A 14,778-nucleotide genomic window follows, 5' to 3' on the forward strand; every position below is an offset into this window, starting at 1 on the left:
AATATTCAGACTCAGCAGCGGCCGCGTACTAGCGGTCTGGGAACGTGGTCTGCTACCTGTGAAATACTAGTGATGGGACTGATATCTCTCATTAGCGTGAAGTAACTACGCCAAAGGTGTTTCGTATCGGTGCCATTTTCGGACACCGGGCTCGCTGTACCGCGTTGTATTGACGCCGGAAGAATCAGCCCATGGCTTAAAGGCTAGATTAATTTGTACAGCGAACAGCTGGACTGTATCTACCGCTGGTCGCTGAATAGTGGCCTAACTTTTGCTAAGCTCGACTGCAAACATTGCTCGAAGCCTATACAAAGCTTGTGGTATGTGTTAGATACGAAGAAAACGAGAGAAAAAGAGAGATTTGATTTGTAGGGCGCAGGATGTAGTACCATTTTTTAGAGATGAAAATAGCAACATAATCACTGATACCTTTGTCAAAATGAGCAGAAAATTGGCACGTATTTATGTTGTGACTGAAGGTGTAATGATATTTTCAAGTATCTCCATGGAGACGCATGGTCGTTGATGTGCGTCACAATTTTTTTTTTTATATTGGATCATCAATCATTTATTATGTTTATTTTCACCATGGTTGAGAACAAAATATACTGTAGTCTTTTGAATTAGATATTCTTGAAATGAAAATTTAAGAACAGTCAGTTCGTTTGGGAGCAACCAACACACAATAATTGTTGAGTCTATCAAACCACCGCGTTCTTGCGTTGTTTTTTTTATTAGAAACAATGCTTTTGCCGGTGGATCAAATTGTATTCTTCGACGGAATGATTGGTAAAAAGCAATTAAAATAATTTATATAAGTTCTACACCCCTCAGCAGGGAATAAAACGTTTATCTGTTGAATTTTCGATTCGATTTTGAACGGTATACCATTAACAAACAGCACTGTCAAGAAAGTTTGGGCTGTTATCATTAGGCAGATATTGTTTGAAACATTTAAAATCTGAATGGATTGGGTGGATAAAAAATCCTTTGAAAAATTATTTTGAATAACCTATTTTGAATATTTTGCGTAAGCTCAGCTCAAAAATTCTACGTCCACGAAGCTTTTTATTTTATTTTCAATGATGTTCATTAGTATAGCTTTTGTTGATGAAATCGCACCGGAAACATACATGCATTAAGCCGTTGCTGTCGTCGCATAAACGACGCTTTTGAAACAGATGGAAAGCGGAAGTGCACCCATTTAAGATCCATCATGTATGCGAAAGGATGAACGGCTTTTAGCTTTTGAAAGTGTGTTAGATGAGCAGACAGTTTTCTCTTAACCGCAGTTCAATGTTCGCATTGAACAAAGGAACAAACTAGTTTTAGCTGAATCTTTTCTATGGTTGAGCGAAGAGACGGGTACCATCCGTTGGCAGAGTGGATGATAAATGGGCCACTCAGACATATATTCAAAATTAAACTTCATAATTAATTCAGCGTGTCGTGCAAGCGTGCTCGACTGTGACCGACTGTCCTAATGTGTGGTTTTATCGTTGTCCAACGTGTCCAATTGGTAATATGATGCAGTAGAAATCCATATAAAACCAACGACTTATGTAGTATTGATTTATAGTTGAAGTCGAGTATTTTGTTTTGTGCATTTTGGTTACGCAAGTAAAAAGACGATGTGTGATTGTACACGTTCCGATGAAACACTAAATTATAGTAGTATGCCCTGTACGCAATTACCAATTCTTCAGAATTATAAAATGTCTTTTCTGGATAAAGTTGAAAAGCAAAACAATAAGTGTGGCCCACAAAACGGGAGGAGAAAACTTCCTAGAGCAAAAATATGGAAATCAATATCGAAAAAAAAAACCGAAAACACTCTAATAACTCAAGCAACAAAAGCATTATCCCAAATGTCTCAAGTTCGTTTTGTGTGGCAATAACTGGAAGTTAGAACTGTTCATAAATTATTCGTCTGTGCTTGTTCGAGCGTGTGTTGGTATCGTTTGAGTTAAAAAGTTTAAAAAGTCCAGCCCAAAGGCTATCAAAAGTGAAGTTTTGTGAAAGATGAGAGGATAGGTAGATGAGGAGAGTCGATGCAAGAGGATTGAATGTTGTTTAACCGATATTAAAACAACTTTTTAAAGGGGTACGGAATTCTGATATTTAAATGACATTCTAACAGATAATACAACTGGTACAAATCTTACAAATGTCTCGTTTTCCATCTACACCTATCATTCTTGATACTATTTTACTGTAAAAACAAATTGTTAACTGATTTGTGTTAATTTTTTAAACGGTTTGCTGTTCGAACTAACATACTTAAAATATTATTCTTGTTATTTCTACAAAACTTGGAATTAAATTTTTATGAGCATGTAGAAGTTTCCATTTCCTTGCATTAAAGGTACATCAGTAATAGTATGAAATATAGCGTAATCAAAAATGAATCCACCGTTGACTACCTGCGCTCCAAACTTTGTAACAATGACAAATGGTGTTGTGCTGTGCTAGATGCCGTGACGGAAACTGTCGTCCTTTCGATACACCGAATTTTTCTCTGTCTTTCTCTCTCCCTCTCTCTCTCTTTCTTTCTCTCTCTCTTTTCGTCAGATAGCCGTAGGATAGGTAAATAAATCATTAAACTTTCAAATTCTCCTAATGCGTGATGATGTGCGCACAGCAGTCCATACGGACCGTCGGGGACATTTTCCCACCGGTTTTGGGACTAGATTTGTGGAAATAATCGTTAGACATTCGTAAGCTTCCCCCATCGTCAGCGCCATAGCACCATTCCTGTACGTGGAAAGATCCCTACCTCCCTCGTTTGTGGTGTTATCTTTCTGGGACTTAGTTTCTTTTTGTGCCACAAAACTCACTGTAAGCCAATGTTGACCGACGATCCGAGCATTGTTAAAGTTAATATAAAAGTTTGTTTTATTCAATGAGTAACTGTTATGGACTTTGCATCCACCATTGGTATGCGATCCCCAGCTGGATCGTAAATTTTCACCTTATTTTTTTATTTCGATTTCACATAGGAGCGATTCGTTTGGTTGAAGTACGGAGTTACGTTTGTTGGCATATAATGGTGTAAAAATGATGAGTTTTAGAGCACTTTGGGACTTTGGAGTACGAAGGAAAGGGCGCATCAAAGTGGCTAACGTGTACATGTTTAAAGATATAAAATATTTCAACAAATGAGCTCCGATCGGATGGCATCAGAGACCATACAGGTACAGGTATCATTATAATTATATAAATAAATTAGCATGCCATAAGATCAAACAGTTTAAGTTAGCTCAGATTGATGCGGTTAAGCAACGGCCAGCTGAAAGTCTATGATTGCTGTTGGCTCACCGATGTGCATCGTAGCATGATGTGCACTGATAATACCATATTTGCTTGCTCGTAAATACCGCACCGCCTTTGATGCAACGAAGAACGCTTCAGTTCTATTTCTTAGAACTGTGGCGGTGCTCTCAATAAGTTAACGTCACTAAAGCGCTCCCTTGCGATGTGGTGTAGGCAAATGATACAATAAATGACTCGTCTGAGATCATCTTGCCTGGTGTTGTACAGTGCGCATCTGCCCCATAGCACAGGCTATGTTTGAGTAAGGCGCAAGCTTTTACGAACGTGTGTTTCTAGGTTCTGTACGAAAACTGGACGGATTTCCTGCAATCCTCGTTCACAATCACTATCAGCTTTGAGAGTTGTCATTAGATCACTCACACTCCTGCAACGCGGCATGTCCTTGTGGTCAGAATAAGTTTCGAATGAACCAAAGGAGCGATGGCGGCGGCTAAAGAAGGAGTTTCTTGGGCGGTTAATGCACATCTTGATGTGATATTGATTGTACTGGATTGTGGAAAATGAAGCCTTAGGAAGCAGATGATATCATTTCAATTTCATAAGTAAAATACTATTTTTAAGAAGTTTGTAATCTTCACTTGCGATAAGATATTATAAAATATTATGTTTAAATTTAAGTATATTACTTCAATTTCATTGTATAATTTCTTCATGAAAATATATTCGCCTCGTTCGTGGTCGCTTACTCTTGCCGTTAAAGCAATTATAACCTTATACTTGTCAAATTGTCCACGTGAAACCATTAAAACGATGGGGATAGTTGACTCGATTCAACCTCGAACGCAAATCATGTCACACCGACAGGTTCAGTGGTGGTTCAGCTACCATCGTATGCGCTCGAGCTCTCGGTCCAAATCGATTGAATGCATCGCCTATAAACAATCAGGCACCAACAGCGCTTCAATCTACTTAACCAAACTCTGTACCGAGGCTAGTAGGAAAACCTGGGAGGAGATGTAAGGGGGCGGGGGGGAGGAGAGGGGGTGCTGGTCTATGGTGGCCAATCGTAAATCCAATTATGTTAAGATCCCTATTTACATATGGTTAGGGTTGAATGGTAAAGCACACATCTCGAAGTAATTTTCCTTCTTCGCTTTGAATTATGTTCACCCCAATGGCCTTCTCGGTCGTAGCCTTGATGCAATTCTCTCTCTCTCTCTCTCTCTCTCTCTCTCTCTCTCTCATTTTCTTACTTTCGTGTACTGTTTCTATCTCACTCTTTAAGACCATGCACAAGGTGATTGTTATTTAAAGGACGATGCAGGGCGATGACATTACAGAAACAATTTTCATCCACCATGATGGCACAATAATGTTGTGTGTGCCTCGACGAAAGGAGAACAAGAACATACTGCAAATACAAGCTGCATTAAGTGATAAAGAAATCCAGTGAAAAGGGAAAACGGAATTCCTAGCTGCGTTCGCATCTCTTTTCAAAGACTTTTTGCTTGTGCCCCAATAAAGATCGCTAATACTACATACGATTTATTCCCAGTTCGTAGCACGGTACAGCATAAATGTTTGAGTGTATATCCACCAGCGTTAGTACTTTCCAACGACCTTCAGCAGACAAAACTATTGTGGTCCTGTTTGGCTGGAGTAGAGAGTAACAAAAAAAGGAAAACAAATCTACCACCATTAACGAGCATGTGGAGCAGTTTTTCGCTCATTTCATCCGTAAGCTGCTCGGTTGGCAAATATCTTCACATTGTTGTCACTGGTGCAGTGCTGCAGTAGTACCGGTGGAGGATCCCTTGTGACCAGCATCCGTTTTCGCTGCCACGGTTTCACGGGGCTGCAGCGTTTGTGTTCGGGCGGTGGTTTGCATGTTTTCTTCCCACCCATCGGCGTACGTTGGTCGGCCAACGTACCACGAAGCAACACACACATTAAGTCGATTCCGTGCAGTGGCCATGAAAAAGAAGCTTATTATTTCACATCGCTTCAGCGTTCCCATGGTGGCATTCGTTTCGCGTCGGAGATGCTTCAGGGCAGCATCATTGCGCTTGCTGGATTTGCTTCTTCTCTCCTATTCCGAATTGCTTATACCGTCATTCTTTGCACTGACGGAATGAAATCGAAGTGAAAATCAACAACAAAACATCATCGTAGTCTGCGATGGAAGGTGTACGGGAATGGCATCGCTTTGCTTTTCCCCCCGATGCTTTCCGATGGCCTAAACGAGTGTGAGCAAACATTGTTCAGCTTCAAGAGGTAAGCGATGGCGGAGTATCATCATCAGGGTCTGACAATTAACGGGGTAAATTTTATTTACCACCATCCACAAAGAGGGTTCCAGGAACCGGGCACAGAGCGCTAGACGGATCCCGCTGCTTGACTCCTCGATAAGCTTTACTCGCACACGAGCACTTGTGCTTGGTTGCTTTTTTGAGCCTCGGTGGTTAAGGTTAGCTGTCAGTGCAGCTTTTCCGGGAGGTTTTTTGCGATTTGTGCCCTCCTTCCACCGCCGAACTTCAAAGCGTGAGCGGAAGTTGGATTTTGCCTTGAAAAATGAGTTTGCCATTAAGATGTGATTAAAGCGTTGTCTGTCTGTGTACGATAATGTGTTTTCTGGACGTTGTAAAATATATAAGCATTAGCAATACAGCACGTAACGTGGAAGTTTAACCAGTTAATGCAGCATTAGTACGACTAAGCTTTCAATTTCATGTATTTATTTGGAATCATGCATGCATGCGAATCAAGTTTGTTAGAAGAAAAGTTCCGGTAGGAAATAAACTTTCAAATTAGTGACATCATTACCGTGAGTGGCACGAGTTTATTAAAACATGTTCAATTATATCTAAAAAATTTATTAACAGCAGACTTTCAATGATTAATAATTCGTAACAGGAATGGAAAATGTGTGGGATCATGATTATTCAAATCTCTGTAATAAAGGTTTGCAATTGGTCGGAAAAACATCCCTGTTTTTGTTGTTTGGTTTATCGTTAATAAGCTACTGGTTGTTGTGGGTGGATGACAACAATGAACAACGTCAGAAACTATACTATACAATCGAAATTCAGAAGGATCCAAGCATTTGTTTTTAAATAACGTATTTCTACATAGGATCTTTATGATAATCTTAGCAGATCAGAAGTTTTGAATTAATATAGTAACCTCAATACAAAGCCTCTTCAGTTACGTTTTACATTTGATTTCCAACGTTGTTATGACGTGTAACAGAAACTCATGATGCTGCTAATATAATCATTTGTTCGCCCTGTTAGTCGTATGTCATTGAACGGATTTTAATTATCAGAGTATTGTAGTAAAAATTGAATGTGAAGTATAGATCTGCTGAAGAGTGCAATGCACTTGTGTATATTTACGGAACGTACATTTAATTTCGTTCCATTGCCATTAAATAATGAAGTGTAGGCATATACTGTGCAGACGTGAAGTACCGGGTGATGCAGAGGCGAACGCTGGCCATGGCACGGATGTGACCTTAATTTGATGCGTTTCCCGAATGAAAAGTACCCAATGCAAAAGCCCTTCTGTCAGCCATTCGAGCCAAATAATGGTCAATTTATCTTTTATACCATGGTTCCACAGAGCTTCTCGTTATTTCAATCGGATGCACACGAACAACACTGCCGCGGTCGCTGTTACCAGCGGCGGCCGCACTGGTATCGGAATCGCGTGCACGATCAATGACTTTTGCCATCGATAGTACCTATCGAGCCCATTGAGCCGTCAGTTGAACAAACAATGTGGCTCTCCAATGGATGAGGTAAAAAAAAAAAACAAACTAGGATGCACTTGATGCATTCTTATATTGTTCTTTTTCTTGCTGCAGGATGCGGTGCTGAACAAAAATGTGCGGTGGAGTGGGATAAAAAGAGGAAATAAATAAATAAATAAATGCAAAGCATCGCTTCCAACGCTCTTTCTACCTTGTGTGTTCTATCGTGTAACAGTGTTGTGTGTTGACGGATGGTTTAAAATAAATAACGGTGTATAACGGAAACAAAATCACACAGGCAGCTCTCTACGTCGGCTCTTTTTTTTGTTTGTCTGTTAATTTCCCTACACTGAGAGGCATGATATCAAGGATCCATTGGAAAGTGGGCAATGAATGGGAGGGTTAAAAAATGGTTCGCTTCCGAAATGGAATCGAAATTCAAATTGGAAAACGATCGGCAAGGAAAAGAGCAGCCGAGAAAAAACTGTATCGTGCATCAATTTAGGGTGCAATTCAATGCAGCAAACTTGAACTCACCCTTGCAGCGTCCTTCACATAGTGTATGCTGCAATGGAATTATCGAATTGCGTTTGTACAGGGCAGAAAACCATGTTAGTATTGCAACACTATGCTCTGTATGTAACTGCCAAATACAGAATGTGAAAAAGTAGTAATCCGAATGGTTGCTATACGGAAATGGATAGGATTGTTGAGTTCTTGTTTTATTTCAAAGCATATCTGTAAGGGAAAAAACTACCGACACATTTACTCATTCATACGTACCATTTTACGTTGGAGTTCCATTCAAAGGCAGTCAGGCCGGTTCTCGTCATCAACACTCTGTCATGGTTTTAAATTTGCAAAACGATGGACCTCCTAGGGAGAATTGCTCGTCAGGAGACAAGGTGAGCTTTTATCCAAAACGACTTCATTACTAAACCTCGCACAAGTGTGAAGCGAGATCAAAAAGTGTCGAAAAAAATATTTGCACGTGCACGAGCCGCATCCCGCTCAAGTTGGTGGAGACGAAATTGTTTATCAGCCAAGTGAGGATGCTGTAGCGCCTGCTCATTCAGTGAAAAGGACCGGACGGCATAAAAAATAAACCGGAAAGGCAAAATAAATAAAGGCAAGGAATAATGATATCAGTATGGAAAGGAAGAGGCAGAGAGAAAGAGAGAGAGATACAAAGAGAGAGAGAGAGAAAGAAAGAGAGAGAGAGATAAAGAGAGATAAAGATATACTACTAAAGCAGGACACACAGCAAACATGAAAGTGGTCGCTAGGGAGGAAAACGGTGTGTTGACACCTGGGGCAGTTAAAACGGTGACCAATTATTTGCCGCTCATCTCTGGTGGAAAATTAGATGCGTTAATAGGGACGCTTGCCGAAACATACCGGAAGGCGATGGCAGGTTTGAGGGGAGGAAACATCTATAATAAAAATGTTGTAAATAACTCAGCAAAAAAAAAACAATATACAAAAAAACACGAACTGATATCCCTGGTACCATAAATGGAGGGTCAATAGTGGTTTGTACAGTCGATGGTGTTTTTAAATGGAACTTAATTAGTGAAGTGGGTCTCTAATTGATTTCATTTTGATTACGGTCATATTGGCTAAGTGTGGTTGAGAAACAGTATTTAGGCTCACTGATGAACACGATGGACATCAATTACGGCTGTTGGGGCATTTCGTGCTAAAAGCATAAATTATACGAATAACTATCCTGTTGCTATCAGTATCTAATAACCAAGCTCCTTTAGTGGCTTGGACAGGTGTTGGTCAGCAAAAGTTGATGCACCAAATAGCTTGACATGACGTTTGCATTAAAAAAAGACAAAGATTTTCGCTTTTTTATGAGATTATCTTCCACTAACGAAATGTTAATTGCACTTTCATTAATAGTATTCCATGAACCGGCCTCATGGTACAGTCGTCAACTTGCACGACTTAACAGCATGCCCGTCATGGGTTCAATCCCCAAATAGACCGTGCCGCCAGACGTAGGACTGACTATCGTGCTGGAAGTCACTGAAAGCTAACCCCACAAGTGGGTACATGCAGGCCTTGACCGACAACGGTTGTTGAGCCAAAAAGAAGAAGAAGATTCCATGAGTCAGCGGACAACATTTTACACCTCTATCAGTCGAACTCTAACCGTGATGGCCTTAAAAGTAAAGCAAATCTAAGAACGACACACTGTAGCGTCTATAACGAACTCCGTTCGGTAGTTTATTGACGTTGTGTAAGCCTGTTCCGGGATCGACAACATCTTGGCACTATTAGACAACAGTCAGAACGTCGAAAGAAAGCCCAATTTCGAAAGGACAACGACCTTGAGCGATAAGAAGCTTCTAATGAAGTTGAAAATGAAGACCGAGAAAACAATCGCTACATCACTGCGTTCGCTTGGCCGGGAGGTCGATGTATCCGGACAAACAGGGAAATATAGTACATGGAAAACATTCACTGGTTTCGCAGCGATAAGCAATGACGCCAAAACTCAATTCGATCATTTCAAGCGAATTTCGATATGACACCCTAGTCCGCGAACCGGTCCAACATCGACCCTCAGCTGCATTTCCTCGTAACTGAGGCTAAACTGAGGAATTGAAAAAATCGAAGGTAGATCTTAAAAAACATACCTACACGCATATCCTCGTCCGCCATGGCGAAAGTTCCGGGTAACTGATGAAATGTATCTCCCAAGGTCGTAGATTTATTTTTGCAAGTAAGCTTAAATAATAAATTTTTAAAATATGTCCAAGGAATTTTCTTTTTCACTTTGTTTGTTTTCTACAGTCAGCCGAAAAAGTCTACTTTTTAATAGAAATGCCTATAGCACATTCGACTCTTGACATGGTTCAACATGTCCATCAATGAGTGAACTTAACGATACCTAAATTAGTGTACTTGCATGCAATCATAACGAAAACACTCCAATTTAATAAAATAAATCAGACAACTATTTCATTACACATGAAGCTATTGCTTTGTAACTGGCTGCTATGGTCTCTTTATTCTGAGCGCCAGCTGATGGCTGATAAGCTACAAACCGATGCTGCAGTGCACAGTGTTGCCCAAATCGTGCGTCACATATCGTGACACTATAGCGCGCTTCTACAGTGTGAGCAAGCACGCCCAAGTCGTCCGAAAAACGGTCGTTGCGTCGGTTTTCCGCCCTGTCAAGTCAATCGGGTTGCCATCTAGTGTGGTGCTGTCATCTATTTTTTGAACGACTTTGTTTTCCCTCAATTCATACTTTCACCCGGCTGTATGTGCTGATGGGAGTGGCCAGGCGGTGCGTTGACTGGCTGTCGACTGGCTGCGAGAAAAGTCCAATTTTCCGGATGATATCATCTAGCAGCATCTTGAAGCACCGAGAGTGCAGAGTACTTCATAGGGAGAGGGGGAGGGTGGTAAAATGATGGGCGGAAAGTAGTGGTAGCGGTGGCGGTAGTGTATGGCGTTATTTTTCCACCCGGTGACGTTATGTGCATGTCTTTAAAGGCCGGGCTACATTGATCGTACTCTCTGGTGTAATTTTAATTTTCACTAGCGCACCTGGCGGCGGCTGACCGAAGCATTTTTCCAAACAATTTGGAGCCACTTTAGAAAATATGTAGTTTTTCCATGTTTTTAACCTAATTTGGACAAGAAAAGTTTTGTAAAAGGTAGATGCACATGTCCTATAAGCATTGCATCGATTTTCATGGCAAAAAACGATGGAAAAACAACTTAAATTTGAGATCCGGCACGACCATTCCCTCGACGACCAAAAAAAGCTTCCACCAGTCGCCGCCAGATGCGCTAGTGAAAATCGAAATTACACTTGGGAGTACGATCAATGTAGCCCGGCCTTAAGAGCATTGCCGCAGGAGTAGACAGCATTCGTGGACAAAGGAAAGCAGGGCGAGAGAAAAGCAAAACTACCTACCTTATCTCCTTCTTCCCACTTTTTTCCACCGCGGTGAGAGTGAATTGTGTGGAAATGTGAAAAAAACCATGCCAGCGTCTGGTGGTGCTCTTTAATGCTGGTTGGTTGAATCATTACAGGAGAAAGCAAGCAGAAAAAATGTTCACGTATGTCCTTCCGTACGTTGTATGGTATTAGCATGATAGCATAAGTACGTGTGTGTATGTCAGTGGGGATTCTGTACACTTGGTTCGGCGGTCCCATTACGTGAGCCTAACAGCGTTCTAGCGTTAGCGCAACGAGACCTTGAGATTTTTCCCGTTTGTTTGCACTCCGTTACCCTCGCGAGAAAGCCAGTTCGTTACTTACAGTGCGGCACAAATCGACGTCCACTAACGCGTGCTGGTTGCTTGAGTGGCTGGCTGGCTTGCTGGATGGCTGGCTGGCAGAGACTGGATATACTCTACCCTTTTTCTTCCCATCAGCCGCATTCCGAATAGCTTCTCGCCCAGCTGGGTTTTACCTGATCTATTGCTAATGTTCGTGTGTGTGCAGTGTGTGTCTGCGACCGTGAGAATGTGAAAAGGGAGAGATTCTTTCTTTCCTAACTTAACAAGCTATGTAAATGTTACCTTTCTGTAGCTGTTGCCTATGGGAATGGTTAAGTTTAAGTTAAGTTAAAGAACGGAAAGATAGTTTCTTGGGTGACGCAGGGGAACTATCAACGGTGTAGAGTAGGACTCATAAACATTATACTTAGTGGTCTTGTTCATCTGCAGCCTGCCCTCGACACATGATTGCGGGTAGGTTGTTCGTTAAGCAAAAAGTGAAAATGACAGATTGAATTATGAAAAATGAAGGATATTTATGGTGGATAGTACGGATTTTACTAAAATATGTTGTAAACTGAGCAATACGGCAAAGCCGTCCCTTCTGAATAAAATTCAAGATTCAATTACCCACCGAGCAAAGCTTATGACACACGTAAATTGAAACCCTGCATTTTAATTACCAACAACATCATGATTTTTATTCATCTCGCCTCTCTTTCTCTCTCTCTCTCTCTCTCTATTTCTATCATTATCTCTCTCTAGCTTTCTCATATACACCCATAATCTCTCTGTCATTCCTTAAAGATTCATATTTGTTCCATTTTACCTACACACAGCAGCAGCCGACAGCAGCCCGAGATGTGAAACTTCTTTTCCTTACAAGACGGCACGAGTGTGTTATTGCCGCTGATCCTCTCTCCTCCTCTTTACTGTTGCTATACAAGTGGTTACCCACAGCCATCATCTATGACATGTTCCCTTCGTTGTTCCGTGATTCATCAGTGGCACACGACTGCCGCGGTGTCACTTTCTTTGATTTGATTGCATTTGTACAGGACGTGTTTTATTCATGCCTTTTCCCGGAGTTTTCCGTGGCAGATTTTTGAAGCAATACTTAACGTACACATGCACCCTACCCACACACACAGACACACACAAATGCCAGGCATGCAAACCTCCACCACCACCATGCCTTCCTACAATCGAGTTCCGAGATCAAGTAGCGAGTGGGTTGATCCAGCACATCGCGCATAATGCCGGTTGGCATTAGTTGATGCTACTGCGTGTATGAAATAAGAGTGTAGTAAAAATTTTATCACAAAAACCTCCAGTCGAGTGGTGCAAGTTTGTGGCCCACTACTGCTAGCCGCCCCATCTCTCCACCATAGGGAGTGATGCTGAATGCAAACAAACTTTCCCTGTGGTACGGTACGGGTTATTCTGGTGAGGATTTTTTTTTCTGTTATTTCCCTCTAACACAACCCCAAACCAAATGCTCCCTGCCCCGCGGCTAACTGACTACACATCCATGACCGATCCGAACACTTCTTTGACCGTCCACTGTGGCGCGGCATGCTTGGTTTGCAAACCGGGTGCACTCGTCGCTGGAAGAAGCAGTGTGTATGTACCGACGATGCGAGCATTGTAATTAATTAGAAGTATTTAACTTTCTCCGAACGCAGCTGGTGCTTTGGTCGGGGTTTTCGGTTTTGCTGGTTGGTAATTTTCGGGACATGCTGCTTTTGCTGGCAACACCACCCGGGAAGCTAGGACAGTGCCTGATAAAAAGTTCTCGCACCCACAGTTAAAATGTGGGTCCCATCTAATACGGCGAGTAGTGCAATGCAAGATGAGCTTGCTGCAGCATTGTTCGAATAGTTGCCTTGCATTAGTAGCAGGAGAATGAGATCTAAAATGTAGAGTAGTGTTTAGCGTATTTGTCTCCCAGAAACCATATGTTAGTGACGGTGGGTACTGTAAGAGTTTCCCAAGAATGGAAAAAGGATGTAATTGATGCTCACAACGACCGGGGTTGATTTTTGCGGGAGAAGTGTTTCTTAAATTGATTCCCGGGCAAAGTTGGGTGGGATAAAATTGTGTTCTCTACCATTTAGCCGAACCCCGTGCTGTGCGTCGAAAGAGTTAGCGAAACGGCACGGGACAGCTTGCAAGTGGTTCGCCCGTGCACACCATGCCACCGTTTCACCAAACACTAACGTGCTGACAAGAAACCGAATTAGCACATGTTTTGGGGTGAGTGATGGTAGCCGCGGCAGTATACAACCGTGTCGAGATGTGGTGCGCGCTGCTTATCCTCCTCCCGCATACTGGAGTAAGAAGACTCATTAGCAGCAGTAGTAGAACACGGAGGGTTGACCGGGTGGCGCTAGGCAAACGGTGCACCCGGCAGTACGTGACATGACGTGTATGTGTATCGAACAATCGAATATCCTTACTGGCAGCGTACTGCTAATGAACACTTACCGCCCGCCGCCAGACACACACACACACGCACGTTCGTGGTGTTGTACGGTTTTGCAGAGCGAACGGAAGTAACCCAATTATTGCTTGATTGTTTTCGATACACTTCTGAGCGCAGGAGTTTGGTACATTTTATTGACTCTCAAAAGCATACGCGCTAAACGCGTTACCGGAGTCACTGCCACTGAGTGTTGATGGTTTCGTGCGTATAGTGTAACCGTGGTGGCATGGAATGGTTGCTGATATTAAGGATAATGATGATTACGGAAAATAATAAGTCCCCTATCGTATGCAACAATGTGTTTATATTCAATGTGTTTTCACATTAAACATGTATGCTTTCCAGAGATGTTTGGCCTATAAAATAATCTTTAAACAGTTTAGCGTACCGCCCCCCTAACCGCTAATCAAATGCAGCACAACCGTCGGAAAACGGATCAGGATGTTGCTCCGGCGCTTTCGAGCTTTTAATTTGAGGACATTTGCAGCAACGCTCGCGTCGATGTGTGGGGAAACTGGTGATACGAGTCAACTATGCGCGCTTCGACTCTCTAGCCAATTCCCGAATCCCGGGCTTTGCTCAAACCCTGGTGGAAAGAAAATCCCGGTCCTCGTTGAAAGAAACCCTTCAAGCCCGAAGGAGGCGGTTGGTGGCTCACGCGATACACAGTTGGGCTGTGGGGGGCGTACTAAAAGAGAACGTAGAAGAAGGGTACAGTGTAAGTGACAGCTTCGTGTACGAAGCTGCAGAACACTCAGCGTTTGCTCGGTGAAGGGGAACTGAATTCTAGCACAGAAGCACTCAGTGTGCGAGCGCGCATTTTCTCAGTGTTAGGAATGCCTGTGCTGTTCATGGGACTTTTTTGCCACGATGGTGGGAAGCGACGCTCTCACTCTCTCACGACTTAAAGCAACTGTCTGTACGCAGCGTTATAATCTCTGTTTAGGTCTAGTGCATACCGTGGAGCATTATTCGAGCAGTTCGTGCTGAGCGAGCAATTCGAGCACAACAACCCCCCACC

General features: G+C 42.3%; 1 protein-coding gene across 1 annotated transcript in view; it reads left to right on the forward strand.

Moving 5' to 3' along the window:
• LOC1273081 (octopamine receptor beta-2R) overlaps positions 1-14,778 on the forward strand; it is a 138,827-nt gene that overhangs the window by 33,429 nt on the left and 90,620 nt on the right. The gene's annotated exons all lie outside the window — the stretch shown is intronic.

The sequence above is a fragment of the Anopheles gambiae genome, chromosome 2 (assembly GCF_943734735.2).
Source record: "Anopheles gambiae chromosome 2, idAnoGambNW_F1_1, whole genome shotgun sequence".
Taxonomy (NCBI): domain Eukaryota; kingdom Metazoa; phylum Arthropoda; class Insecta; order Diptera; family Culicidae; genus Anopheles; species Anopheles gambiae.